A 14902-nucleotide genomic window follows, 5' to 3' on the forward strand; every position below is an offset into this window, starting at 1 on the left:
CGGCGTCCTTGGTTACCAGGGACGCCGCGGCTCCGAGTCACTCGCGGCGGCCGTCCAGACGCTTCAGCTGAACGGCATCATGCTCGGGCTGAGGGGCGGATCGCTTCCCCACTCAGTCCATAGCATGACAGCTGATGTGTGTTTGGGATCAGGGGGTCGGGCCAATGATGTGCTGATCCGGCCCCCTGACCCAGTATAAGTATGATTCACTTACCAGCTCACTTCGCTGGCTATTAGTTGTCTCTGATCCCAGCTCCCCAGTTCCCTGCATTCTGCCCTATCCTGTCTCTATTGTCTTGCCTGGATTCTGACCTTTTGCCTGTCCCCTGACTCTCCGTTTGGTTCTGATTTTGTACTGCGTTGCTCGTTTGGTTTCTGACTTGGCTAGTTTACTTCCCGCATTGTATTTGTCTGTCTGTCTGCGTTTTATGTTGTGCACGTATACAGCATAGGGATTGTCTTCGTGGTTGTCCGCGACCGCCTAGGGTCGACCGAGGCAAGTAGGCAGGTGACAGTGGGTGGGGTCAGATTCAGGGCCCACTGTCTGGTGTCTTGTCTTACCTGCTATTCTTGACACCTAATTTATAATTTTTTACCCCTGGAAACAGGCAGACATCTACACCTGCTCTGGAGTGGTGTATGAATGTCCCCCATTGTGCCAAATATGGCTATATAAAGTGTTAGGCTATGTTCCCACTAAGTGAAAATTATGGCCATCTTTCTGGACGGCTGTCATTTTTGCGCCAAATGACTGTTGCAAATAATAATAATCATTATCGTTATTTACAGCCGTCATTATCAATAACTGGCTCTCTTTTGGTGTTTAAATGACAGCCATAAAGAAAGACAGTCGTCATTTTCCCATTGTGGGAATATAGCCTCCCCTTTACAGTTAGTACGCCTCTTTTTCTTGCTATACAGCTACATTTCATTAGGAACAAAGACTCAGTAATGGATTGCTCTTTCTTTAAGTGATCACAGCTTGCAGATGTTGGGAAACAAATTCCACATAGTGGTGAATATTCTCCATTCTCAACCCATGCCTGTCGCAGCACCTCTCGTAGTTGGTATGTGTTTTTTTGGGGAATGACGCTATGGTCAGGGAAGACCTCCAGAAGATATGGGTGCAGATCAAACATGTCCCTGTAGGTTCATATTTGTAAGGTCAGTGGTAAGATAGTCAATGGTCCAAGGACTTGCTAGGAAAACTCTTCCTAGACTATGATACTACCACCGGCCTGTTAAGCTCCATCAGTGCACCAATGGGATATGGTAAAATGCTTTTTATGTTAGATGGAAACCAGGCCATTCATATGGTGCAGGGATAAATTTTTTTAATTTCACACAACTTTGTTCAAGATGTATTTTATTTTCTTCTTGGCACATATAGAGGCATGGGATGAAGTGGGGTTGTCAGGAAAGACTTGCTGGTCTTTGTCTATTGATCACCAGTCATTGCTAGCTATGCGGCTTGGTTAGTTTGTAAATTTGTTACTCACCTGCTGTTTGGGTTTCTTGGTCTATTGTGATATGTCATTGCTGACATAACAAGTGTGCCCTTTCATGCCTCGAGCTATGATATCTCCTGTCAGATGTCTCTTAATGGGTCTTCTAGTCTTGGTACATTTTTATACCATAGTCTGGGAACAGCCAACAATTTGTGTTTCTTTATTTTTTAGAAAATGTATTTATCTTTAGATTAACTCTAAATCACTCTTTCCTCTTTGTAGGTCCTAATGTCCTCCTTTCTTCACACCATTGCAGTTCCAGCTATGTCCATGCCCGCGGGGATCTCCCACAAATATCTAGAAATCATAGAAAACATCCTGTACACAAAGAAAGAGGAGACATCATTGGTATATAGAAAATAACATAGATGTTATACTTACCTGTTCACGCTCCCCGTGTCCTCCTGCCATGTGTTTGGGCCCCCTGTTGATCATAGCTACCAACAACGCTTCCACAGATGACCCCATTTCAGCATCACACTTCAGTGCCACGGCACTGTCCCGTCTCGGTAACTGATTGTCTGAGAGCAGCCTGTCACTGGGGAAATGTGTTTGTGTGTGGAATTGTCAGCAGGGGACCCAGAGACACGGCAGAACAAAGCACCCTTGTAAATAAAGAGTTGCCCAAACATCACTAGCGTTAACCTTGCAGCCCCGCACTGACAAAAATCAAGCCTTGTAAGGGTCTTTTAGCAGATTTATCGTTCGCGGGGCCACAAAAAAGCGCCAATCAGCGAGATCAACGGCTCATTTGCGATGCCTTTACATAGCAAGAGAGGTCTAGCAGATGGGCTGTATGGACAATCCTTGTATCATTCATGCAGCCTTGAAAACTGACGTAACAGATAGGTGTATATAAGTTTTCAGTTTTCAGATCACAAGCAGTCTATGCTTACCAGCTACACTGCTAGTGATCTGGTATCTGTGTGTGTGTATATATATATATATATATATATATATATATATATATATATATATGGTATCTGCACAGGTTTAGACATCTGTAATGTCGGTTTCCCTTTATATTTTTTCTCCCACCCCAGGAAGATGTCCGGCCAATAAAGATAAATCTAAAAGCAGCCTAAAAAGATGCGATCAGTCGATAATTGAGCTTTTGGCTCAGTCACTCATCTTGCTTGAGAGGCAGCCAACATTTAGCTCCCCCTCCGTAAAGTTCCGAGAAGTTTCTTCTACGTCAAAAGGCCATTATTACACCGCCCAACTCTGAGGAGCTGTCAGCGCTCGTTTGCTTCTCGTTCCCCGCTATTCCATGCGGCTGCAGCGAGCTGGTGAGTTTGGGGGAGCTGCGGGGGGGCTGCCCGGGTGATCGCTGATCGTCCGGGCAGCCCATAGGAATGGTGGCAGCAGACCGCTGCTATATAAGTCGTTTGTCTTTCAACATGTTGAAAGACAAAACACTTCAACGATCAGCCGACATGAACGATGTCGGATGATTGTTGGCTCCTATTCCTCCTCCTATACCTCCAGGACGATTATCCGCTGTAAGGCCGATTTCGGACGAATACGGCCGATAATCGTTCTGTGGAATAGGGCCTGACAAACCTGCAAGGAAAACCCCAGTGTGATTATTTTGTAACTTCTCCAGATCTGTGCCTCCACACACTCATGTCTTTGAGCTCTACAGGCAGTTCATTCCCCCTCATGGCTTGGTGTTTTCTCTGATTTTCAGCCATGAGATCTTATATAGACAAGACTGTGTTTTGCCAAATTTTGTCTAGTCACCTTAATTTACAACAGGTGACTCTAGTCAAGGTGCAACAAGAGGCCCCAGCGTGTCATAGCATAGAGTCTAAATACCCATGTCTATGCAAAGTTTTAGTTTTTTTCTTTTTTTAATACATCTGAAAACATTTTTTGAAAATTATGTTTTACATTCTCATTCAGGGGTATTTAGAGAAGATTGATTTTATTTTAGCACAAAGTAAGCTTGGGGTTATTTACGCTAGAAAAAAGACGTCTTAGGGGGCGATCTGATCACAACGTACAAATATATGAATGGACAGTACAGAGATCTTTGTAGTGGTCTTTTTACTCCTAGGTCTGTAACAATGACAAGGGGGCATCCTCTACGTCTAGAGGAAAGAAGATTTCATCATCAGCATCGACGCGGGTTCTTTACTGTACTGTACGACTGTGGAACTCTCTGCCACATGAGGTTGTCATGGCCGATTCATTAAATAAGTTCAAGGGAGGCCTTGATACTTTTCTTGAACAATATAATATTACAAGTTATGGGCATTAGATTTCTGGTGATACGTTGATCCGGGGATTGTTCTGGTTGCCATTGCAGTCAGGGGGGGGGGGGGCCTTGGGAGTTTCTCCCTGTGGTGGGGCGGTTGTCTTCTGCCCCATAGGGGTTTTTCGCCTTCCTGTGTCAACACAGTAGGATTCTCCTAGGTTGAACCTGATGGACTCTTGTCTTCTTTCAACCTTATTTACTATGTTACTATGTAACAATGTGAAAAAGTAAACGGTGCGTTTATACATTTCACACAGATTTTTGAATCCAAAGCTAGGAACTAGAAACAGAGAAATGGTGCGTTTATACATTTCACACAGATTTTTGAATCCAAAGCCAGGAACTAGAAACAGAACAAGTCATAAATGCTGTATTCCACGGGGCGTTCTCCGCTCGCTGCCGCTGCTATTACACGCAATGGCGTTGAGTGGGTGAGTCCAGGGGGGCTGCCTGGGCGATTGCTAGATCATCTGGGCAGCCCATAGCGTACATCAGCGGTCTGCTGCCACCGCTCCTATTCCACAGGGCGACGGCAGCAGGTCGTTGCTATACGAGTCATTTGTCTTTCAACATGTTGAAAGACAAACGGATGCAACCATCAGCTGACATCACTCATGTCGGCGGATCGTTGCCTTCTATTACACGGGATGATTATCAGCCGTAACGGCTGATATCAGCCGAATACGGCCAATAATCGTTCCGTGTAATAGGGCCTTGAGATTTCTCCTCTTTTCAAATCCATTCCTGGCTTTGGCTTCAAAAATCTGTCAGATAAATATCTCTGTGTAAACACACCATTAGTCACATGCCAGTAAATCCTTGTTTTTCATATGCTGATTTTCAAATCCACTTTAGAAAAATCAGAACTGTATATACTATGACATGGATTCCCAATAAAGGCGCATGATGCAGATTTGGGCAAAATTCCTTCAGATTTCAATTCATGGAATTTTACACTGCAATCTGTATGACATTCCGTCCTGTGCACATGTCCTTAGAAAAGTTATAAAGTGATGGATGATTTATCAGAGAAGATACAGCAGAAGTGCATTAGGTGGCACTGTTTCATCTTCATTCATATAAATACTTGTAACACTGTAATAAAGCTATATACAGTATTAATATGCAAAGCCTATTTAACATAATTGCGTAACTATTATGGAGTTTGAAAATACTTTGATCAGGCAATACAGGTGCATTTAAAGGGGTATTGCAAAGATTTGTGGCTGATCAATAAGGTATGCCATAAATATAAGCTAGAGTCACTGCAAGAGAAGAAGAGCAGCCAGAAGCCTTGCCGATCAATAACAGATGTTTAGTTTATTATCAAGGGACCATCCCTGGTAGATAATACAACCCCGGGCAAAATTCATGAAATCCCCATGCTTATAGGATGTTCATCCAGCTTCTTACTTCTTAGCAAATACACAAATCACACATTTGACACAAAACAATGGTTAATATCTGAACGCTCTGGCTTCATTAACCATAACCTTAAACTAACAAAAAGAATTAGTTTAAAGGACAACTTTGGCAATTTTTAGCTTATTTAACACACATTACAAAGTTATATAACTTTAAAATGTGTGTTATTAAGCTATCTGGCCCCGTTCCCCTCTCTCCCACCCCGACCCGCCTCCAGAAGTGAAATTAAGCATACATACCTAATAACTGTCAACCATGTCCTTTTCTCTCGGGGTGTCATCTTGTGTCAATGTCGTCAGAGTGGGGGGGGGGGGCTGGTTTATTCCTCCTCGGCATCTTCTAGTAAAGTAAATGGGAGAGGAAAAGGTTGATGTAGCCTTATCATTGGTTGGAGTGCATCACATGGCTTCGAGCTTACTCAAACCTAATTGGCTGAGCTTGCTGGAAGCTATGTGATGTACTCCAGCCAATGAAAAGGCTGCTGGTGTCCATACGCTTTGGCAGCCTTTTCTCTCCTATTCACTTCACTGGAACCCAGATGTGATGGAGTTCTGAAGACGCCGGACGGGGATGACGGGGAACCAGCCGGCGGGAGATTCAATTGGCGATCTTCACTAGAGGGATGGTGAGTATAAAGTGTGTGTCTGTTTTTTTTTTTTTTAATCCCAACAGAGGTGTCCTTTAATTCTTGACATACAGTTTTCAGAGTAGAGGAAAATAATATGAAATCATCAAAAAAAGTTTGTACTTTCTTATGTTGGATTCTATGACGGTCCTATTTCTTTGAGACATGGATTTCACTTATAATCCCGATTCCAGCATTTAAAAGAAAGATTGACAGATCAGCTTTGTATTAGAATCCCTGTCATGGACTATTTTTTTTAAAACCTTTAAGATAAATTTTTTATTAGTTTGCAATCCAGACTGTTTGCTGGCCATGTTACTGAGCTGATATGCCTTTTCTGAAGAACGGCTTTTCTCTATGATGACATGGATGATCATCCTGAAAAATGACTTCACCGCCAAACCTATTATCTATTGATGGCATGGGAACAGTCCAAAATTCTGATATATAAACCTACATTGCCATCTGCTCTGCTCCATTACCTGACATGCGACTGTATATGAGTGGGGAACTGCATTGTTGTCCTCAGGCATCATCTTTACATGTTTTATTAGAATGGCAACACACTCCTTGGCCAATACAGATTGGTGAATCTCATTACTCCAAACCTTCAAACATCATTATTGCTTCTTTTAAAGGGGTTCTCTGGGATTTTTTTTGTTTTAACTCCACTGGTGTCATAAAGTTGTACAGATTTGTAAAGTACTTCTAGTTAAAGTGATATTGTTACCCCCCTTTCAATATGTACATTTCTCAGCCCCCAGAAATTTACATCCGTATTTACCAACGTAAAACATGTCTGTTTTGTCTTTCTGGTCAAAAATGCTTTTAATCATCAGTGTAATCAGGTTGGGGCTTCACAGCCGCTGTGCCCCTGTCTCCTGTCTACGTTGATGTCGTGTTCCCTGCCCCCTTCCTAATGTCATCAGAATGCGCTGCTCATACTGCAGAGGAGGCCGGGATCGATCTTCTAAATGGTGCTGAGAATGGCACTTATGGATATGGGGGTGGAGGGGACAGGGACTACGCTGCCAAGGTAGATGGAAAGAGGGGGGCAAAGCATTCATGAAGCCACGCCTAGATGACACTGTCCAACAATGATAAAAAGCATTTTAGACTAGGAAGACAATAAAGGTAAATAAGAACTGTGCGGCAGGTAAACCTCTAAATGGTGCTGAGAACGGCACATCGATAGGGGGGTTACAGTATCATTTAAAAAAAATGCTTTATGCCCTACATGAAGTGGTGTGTTCTTTCCAGTCTGACACAGTGCTCTCTGCTGCCACCTCTGTCTGTGACAGGAACTGTCCACACCAGGACAATGGGTATTTTTTTACTGCTCTGGACAGTTCCTGTCATGGACAGAGGTGGCAGCAAAGAGCACCATATCAGACTGGAAAGAATACATCACTAACTGCAGAACATACAGCAGCTGACATATAGGGGGAGATTTATCAAAGGGTGTAAAATATAGACTGGTGTAAATTGCCCACAGCAACCAATCACAGCTCCGATTTCTGCTCTGGTAAAATTAAAGTTGAGCTATGGTTGGTTGCTGTGGGCAGTTTACACCATTGTCTATTTCACACCCTTTAATAAATCTCCCCCATATTGTGGACCTACACAAGTAGGTTTAGAAAAGTAAACATCTAATGATGTATCCTGTAAAAGTCTGTGTGAAAACATCCATCAGTCCACACACTGTTAAAAAAAAATGGCCATAATTCTAACATTCAAACGGACATTTTTTTAAATACAAAAGTGCGCATTGATGGCTGCTTTTCCATAGACTTTAATATAACACATTATAAGATAAAAGAACACCTATAATACCTATGTTATAGCCTTTTTTTGTTTGTTTGTTTTTATTTTACAGTGTGCGAACCCAGCCTGAATTCAGCTTTTTAAATTGGCTTATTCCGATCTTCTGTTGGACTGCAGAAATATTTGTAACCATAGATAATAGATAAGAAAAAATAAAGGGCAGTCTGAATAAAGAGAAATCTACAGGGCATAAATGTATTTGCTGTCATATCAATTAGGGTTGTTGTAATGGAAATACCCTAATAACTCTATCAAAGGGCTACATCACATTCAGCCAAGGTTGGGTCCCCAAACAACAACAGGTTTCAGCTAGTTCAGAAAGACAAAAAAAAAAAGACTAGCATGACCGGTCTAAGGCTATGTTTACACACTGTCACACAGAGATCTAGGCTGTATTCACGCAATGTTTGTTTTAAGACGTCTTTCTTGATGGCCATCAAAATGATGGCCGTCTAAAAAGATGTCCAAAAACAAATGTTGTGTGAACATAGCCTAGATCTGTTAATATCCATTTATTTTAGTAAAATACTGGAGATGAGTGCAACTCACGAGTTCGATCGTTCGGCATTTGAATACCAGTGGGTAAAAAAGTTGGATGCAGCCATGGGCTGTATCCATGTTTTCCTGGACTCCCTAGGGCTGCATCCAACTCAGCCACTGGTATTCAAATGGCGAACGATTGGACTAGAGCTTGCTAGAGTTGTGCTCATCTCTATAAAATACCCATGACATTTTATGTAATTGTTAAAATTTATAGTTATGGATAACTATGTAAGGGCCCTATTACATGGAACGATAATCGGCCGTGTAATAGAGACAACGATCATCAGCTGATTGTGTCTTTTGGTCCTGACCGCCTCCGGGCACTTATTACTCATTGTAATATCGATGTGCAGCCACTAGCTGATGACTGTGTAAATAATAATAAACTGTATACATACCTCTTTATGCTCCCAGTGTTTTTCTACCATCTGCCCGCTTCCTGAAGCCGCCGCTGTAGCTTCAGAGCAGCCAGTCATTGGCTGAGGAGCCTGTCAGTTCAGAGACCCGCTCTGAAGCTACAGTGGTGGCACCAGCGAGCAAGTAGAGGGCAGAAGAACATGGAAGATAAGAGAGATAACATATATAGTTTAAGGGCAAGGGCTGCATGGACGTTGCTAACAATGTCCGTGCAGCCCTTGCTAAACGATTATCAAGCCATGTAATAGGCTTGAAAAGCAAGTGCCGATTACAGGAGGCATTGGGCCATCTAATACAGCCCTAAGACATGGTTGTTAGCAGCTCTCTTCTCTGGCATGTAGGTTTCCATTAACAAATCTTCTTCATAAATAGTCAATGCTGCCCAGGCTCCTGCTCGCTCAGCTGTCAGCCAGTGTCTCTGATTGCAGATCAGTCCTCTGTTGGCAGTTTATGTCTGAAAGAAACGCTCAGATATAGTTAAATCTCTGATCCTAAATGTGTTGGAAAAAAATACGTTGTGATGCATGTGATAACCTACTTTAGCTAACATCTACTGGTGCATGTCTTGTGCAGTAAGACACAACAGTAAAAATTGGTTCTAAGATACATACCAAGGTATACATAAGAAAAACAGAATCATTTATTTAAAAGTTGGTGGTTTCATCAAGCAGGAAATACTTGTTTTATTGAAAGTAAGTGTTCAGTTTACATACCAGGCTTAATTCTGAGAAACAATAACCCCTTTAACCACCAAAAGTACCACAATTTATAGAAATATTCCTATAGGTTTAGTGCTTCTCCAGTGCATAAGCTAAAAGAAAATAGCTTCTGTAGTGTCAGTTGAGTAAGGGTGCGTTCACACATGGAATTTGCAGCAGAATCCCGCCTGCCTCAGTGTGCACAATCGGATGCCTTGTGCGCCTCCGCTCAAAAAATTTACATTTCAATTCTTTAAGCAGAGAGCGTAGGCACGCAAGGCATCCCATTAACACACTGAGGCAGGCGGGATTCCGCTTGTTTTACTCAGTGTGAACGCAAGTAAACTTATAGCACCTAACATTCACCATGTGCCTAAAAACCTTAAAACAGACACTGCATTCACTTGCACAGCAAAAAAAGGTAAACTGTATGGTTATTCTTCCAGAACCTCAACCGCCCATACATATTTTTACAATGGTCACAAAGGAGATTTGGGCTAGGTCGCTGAGTTCTTTTTCAGAGCTTATCCGTCAGTATCACAGCCTGGCTCCCTCGCTAAGGCTGGGTTCAAACAGGTTTTTTGCAAACAGTTTTTAGCTATAGTGTTAACCAGGTACCCGCCACAATGCCAGGACCCGAGCCATGATCTGAACCCGCAAGGTAACCCTATAGATGCTGCAATCAGTGCGATCCCAGAATCTATAGGGATAGCAGAGGGAGAATTCTCCCTCTGTTCACCATCAGGGCTCTGTGAAGCGAACATCCTGACGGTAGCTGTGACAACCGGGGGTCTACAGAAGCCGATCAGACTTGATAGCTACAGGGGCTATCGATTAGGCTATGCCTGGAACAATCTATGCCTGTGTCGGACATAATACACGGCAATGCAGATTGCCACTGCAGTGTATTATGCCTGTCACCAGGCAATTGGATAGTGAAGTCCTCTAAGTGGGAAGGTAAAAAATATCTTTAATAATTTGTCGGATTCATACAGAAACGGACAATATGACAATCACTGTGCATCTTTTATATCGGAGGTACTTTAGCACTCCATGTGCTCCACACTATATCGGTGCCGTATTAACACACTGGCCAATGCCCCTTCAACTAAAGCACCACAATAGAATAGACATTATGGGGGCGATTTATCAAACTGGTTTTAAATAGAATTGGCTCAGTTGCCCCTAGCAACCAGTTTCCACCTTTTTTTCCTCACAGATTCTTTGGAAAATGAAAGGTGGAATCTGATTGGTTGCTAGGGGAAACTAAGACAATTGTACTTTACACCAGTTTAATAACTCTCCCCCTATGTATTGGATTTATTCTTTTACCATTTCCCCATTTGGGCAGCATGGGGACAGGTTTGGTTAAGTTTACAAAATGGCACCAAAATTATTCAGCTGTTTTCCCAAAAGGTTTATGTTCGTGAGGAAAGTGCTTACCCCACCTCTCCCTACCCTGTACGGGAATTGATGTGATCCTGCAAATGAACATACACAGCAGCCAGCTGTCAGTCATCAATGAGGGGGGGGAGGGGGTGCATTAATTCAATAACAGCAGGCACTATATATAGGCCACGGTGGTGATAGTTAGAGAACACAGATCTATAACTGAATTGAAGCCCTTCTGCCTATTTAAGGGTACAAACACACACAGCAGATACGCATCAGATACGCAGCAGATTTGATACTGTGTTCAGTTCTTTAGATCTAATCTGCTGCGTATCGCAGCAGTAAATACGCAGCGTATATGCCGTGTGTGTTCGTACCCTAAAGATGACTTCATATTCCTGTAAGGAGCATGATTTGTTCGAGCAGATAACATGCTGAAGTCAGTATAAGGACAGCTGGACTCTATCTGCCCAGTCTGTATTGCATTTGTGGCTTTTTTCATGGTGTGGGAATAAAACAATAATGTAGTAAGAGTTGCATATGCTATTGTTACATTCATCTCTTAAATAGTTTATTCTAGTGGGGTCATGTCTGTGGGTGAGAAAGTTGAAAAAATCCATGTAAAATGCATATACATTCTTAAATCGACTCTGTACCCACAATCTGACCCCTCCAAACCGCTTGTACCTTCAGATAGCTGCTTTTAATCCAAGATCTGTCTTGGGGTCCGTTTGGCAGGTGATGCAGTTATTTCCTAAAAAAACAACTTTTAAACTGGCAGCCCTGTGCCCAACGGCCGGGGCTTAGATTGCGTATGCATTAGGCTGGCACCACCTCTCTGTCCCTCCTCCCCGCCCTCCTCATCATTAGGAATGCTCCAGGCAAATTGTCTCCTATTCATCAGCTGCGTGAGCCCGGCACATGGGCTGGATCGTTAAGACACCTGTGCAATGTTCAGACAGGAGAAAATGTTCCAGTGCCATTCCTAATGATGAAGAGGGTGGGGAGGAGGGACGGAGGGGTGGTGCAAAGTTAGGGCACAGATACTCTAAGCCCCAGCCGTTGGGAATGGGGCTGCAAGTTTAAAAGTTGTTTTTTAGGACACTTACTGCATCACCTGCCGAACGGACCCCAGGACAGATCTTGGATTAACAGCAGCTATCTGAAGGTACAAGTGGCTTTGAGGGGTCAGATTGTGGGTACAGAGTCACTTTAAGGATTGGACTGACAACATTTTCCTTGGACCTTTTGTAAAGATTTTTCATCCTTTTTTTTAAAGCCAATATTGAGAATATATATTTAGGCTGTGTTCACACTACGTATATTTCAGTCAGTATTGTGGCCCTCATATTGCAACCAAAACCAGGAGTGGATTGAAAACACAGAAAGGATCTGTTCACACAATGTTGAAATTGAGTGGATGGCCGCCATTTAAAGGGGTATTCCAGGTTATTTTGATATTAATTCTACTGATTTCTCTTGTAATATAATTAATATATCTCATTGGTTTCTATAATAAATTTTGTCTCTTTCTCTCTATTTTTATGTAAGTCACGTGTTTCTGTGACGTCACCGAACCGGAAGTGTGGGGACTTCCCCGACTCGGCCGGCCTCTTGGTGTTTATGTAGTTAGAAAGCTAGCAGAGCTTTACAAACGGCCTCCCTGCACACGGGAGGTCACATGACACCCTGTTCCCGGGCGGCCTGTCAGTGTGAAGGAGGTCGCATCCACCTCCTGTATAATCACTAAAACCCTCCACCCCCTGCCAGTATAATCATACCGATGTCTCCCCCGGCCCCCTCCATCCTGTGTATACAGTCCTTTTCAAAGATCTCTCACCCCATCCCCCGGTCTCGGCACCTCTTGCACTCAGCTGACAGGCTCTCTCTCTCTCTCTCTCTCTCTCTCGCTGTGTGTGAAGCAGGAGAGATTTCTTTCCTGCTCCGTACACAGTTCCTGTCAATTGCCCCGATAAAACTCAGCTGCCAGGAACTGTGTACGGAGCAGGAAAGAAATCTCTCCTGCTTCACACACAGCGAGAGAGAGAGAGCCTGTCAGCTGAGTGCAAGAGGTGCCGAGACCGGGGGATGGGGTGAGAGATCTTTGAAAAGGACTGTATACACAGGATGGAGGGGGCCGGGGGAGACATCGGTATGATTATACTGGCAGGGGGTGGAGGGTTTTAGTGATTATACAGGAGGTGGATGCGACCTCCTTCACACTGACAGGCCGCCCGGGAACAGGGTGTCATGTGACCTCCCGTGCGCAGGGAGGCCGTTTGTAAAGCTCTGCTAGCTTTCTAACTACATAAACACCAAGAGGCCGGCCGAGTCGGGGAAGTCCCCACACTTCCGGTTCGGTGACGTCACAGAAACACGTGACTTACATAAAAATAGAGAGAAAGAGACAAAATTTATTATAGAAACCAATGAGATATATTAATTATATTACAAGAGAAATCAGTAGAATTAATATCAAAATAACCTGGAATACCCCTTTAAGTGTTTGGATGACTTACACATACTGCGCTTTATCAGGGCATAGTTCTTTTCCTGTAAAGCAGCAGCTTCTACAGCAGACATGACAGTAAAGACATCCTGATAAATCTGTAATCCTCTAAGTAATCTTATTACAGTACAATATTTTAACCATATAAGTAGATTGATATTTTTTCCCTTGTAAAATCGTAATCATTCTATGCAGAATAATCATCCTATGTGTTCTTTATATGTATTTAATCTTTCTAGAATAGCTTGATATTTCAGATGACAAGCAGCAATTGGAGAATACATACTTGCTTTTTTTTGCTAAACAAGACTAGTGAGTGATTAGTTTATTCTCTGGATGCTGATAATCTAACATTTCCCTCTCAGGCCATGCTTTCAATTCATCACCATTTTTTTATATTCTGTTGGTGCCACTGTAAAAATGAAGAAAAGAATAAAATAACAAATCGTTCTTTCCTATGCAGGCCCCCCTCAGCTTCTTCCTGTCTCCTGCTGCTCATCTCTTCTGCTTAGGCCCAACAGGAACTACCTGCTCAGCCAGTCACTGGCACAGCAATGTCTCATCCTGGCAAGTGATTGGCACTTTCGACGAGGAACACCGGAGCACCACAGCAATAGGGCAGCAGCAAACATAGGGTTAAGTGAAATTTTTTGATTATTATTATTTTATACTTCTGTCAATGCCCATTTTTAAAGAATGACAGAAATCCCCTTTAACAAAAAAAAGCTAAATTGCAAAAGGAAAGTTTTACGCAAATTTAAGTTAGAAGGGAAGCGTGTACAGTAAAACTGGGCTCTGACCTCCATAAAAATATATTATGAAACAGGACAGTACTTAAAATTACCACCCTGATTAAATAACTTATTGAAAGAAACACTTAAAGGGGTTATCCAGCACTACAAAAACATGGCCACTTTTCCCCCTCTTTTGTCTCCAGATTGGGTGTGGTTTTAAACTCAGTTCCACTGAAATAAATGGAGCTTAATTGCAAAACACACCTGAAATGGAGACAAGAGAGGGGGAAAAGTGGCCGTGTTTTTGTAGCGCTGGATAACCACTTTAAAGGTTGTGGTTAAGACAGCAGTAATCATTGCAGGGGGTTCGGGTTCGTCGGAACCCCGTTCAAACCAGGTTCGGACCATCCCTAATTCATGATAATCGGTTCAACTGACACCCTCTACTTTGAGTGCGCAGACATAACATCAACTATATATCCCTTTAGGAAGGACTCAGCCAAGGGGTGGCTCCTGTAGGGAAACCCCCAAAACCACCATATTAAGTGGCCCTATAAGTCAATGTAATGACAAGGGAAAAACCAAGGTCAGGTATCCATCCATAGAGAGCTGTTTCGGGGTGTTGCCTCTCATCAGTGTGAAGCAGGATTCTGGCTAGGTGGGAGCAATGCCTAGTAGAGCCATAAGAGAAACAGATCACTGATCTCAAGGAGACCAGCCAAAGATAACATTGCCGGCTGCTAGTTAAAGCACTCAGTGCAGTGAAATCCTAAGTGCATTGCCCCCTGGGAAACATGAACATGCAAAAAAATAAAGCCCATGGAGCCTTATCCACTAGTTGCATTTTTTGCATATTAATGTTTCCCAGGGGGCAATGCACCTAGGATTTTACTGCATTGAGTGCTTTAACTAGCAGCCGGCAGTGTTGTCGTTTGGCTGGTCTCTCTGAGATCAGTGATCTGTTTCT

General features: G+C 42.9%; 1 protein-coding gene across 1 annotated transcript in view; it reads left to right on the forward strand.

Moving 5' to 3' along the window:
- Nucleotides 1–13775: 13775 nt before the first annotated feature.
- GAB3 (GRB2 associated binding protein 3) overlaps nt 13776–14902 on the forward strand; it is a 115980-nt gene continuing 114853 nt past the window's right edge. Inside the window, exon 1 of the mRNA XM_069985801.1 lies at nt 13776–13836. The gene's annotated coding sequence lies outside the window, so the exon portion shown is untranslated. The remainder of the gene's footprint in view (nt 13837–14902) is intronic.

Source organism: Dendropsophus ebraccatus, chromosome 10 (assembly GCF_027789765.1).
Source record: "Dendropsophus ebraccatus isolate aDenEbr1 chromosome 10, aDenEbr1.pat, whole genome shotgun sequence".
In the NCBI taxonomy this organism is placed as follows: domain Eukaryota; kingdom Metazoa; phylum Chordata; class Amphibia; order Anura; family Hylidae; genus Dendropsophus; species Dendropsophus ebraccatus.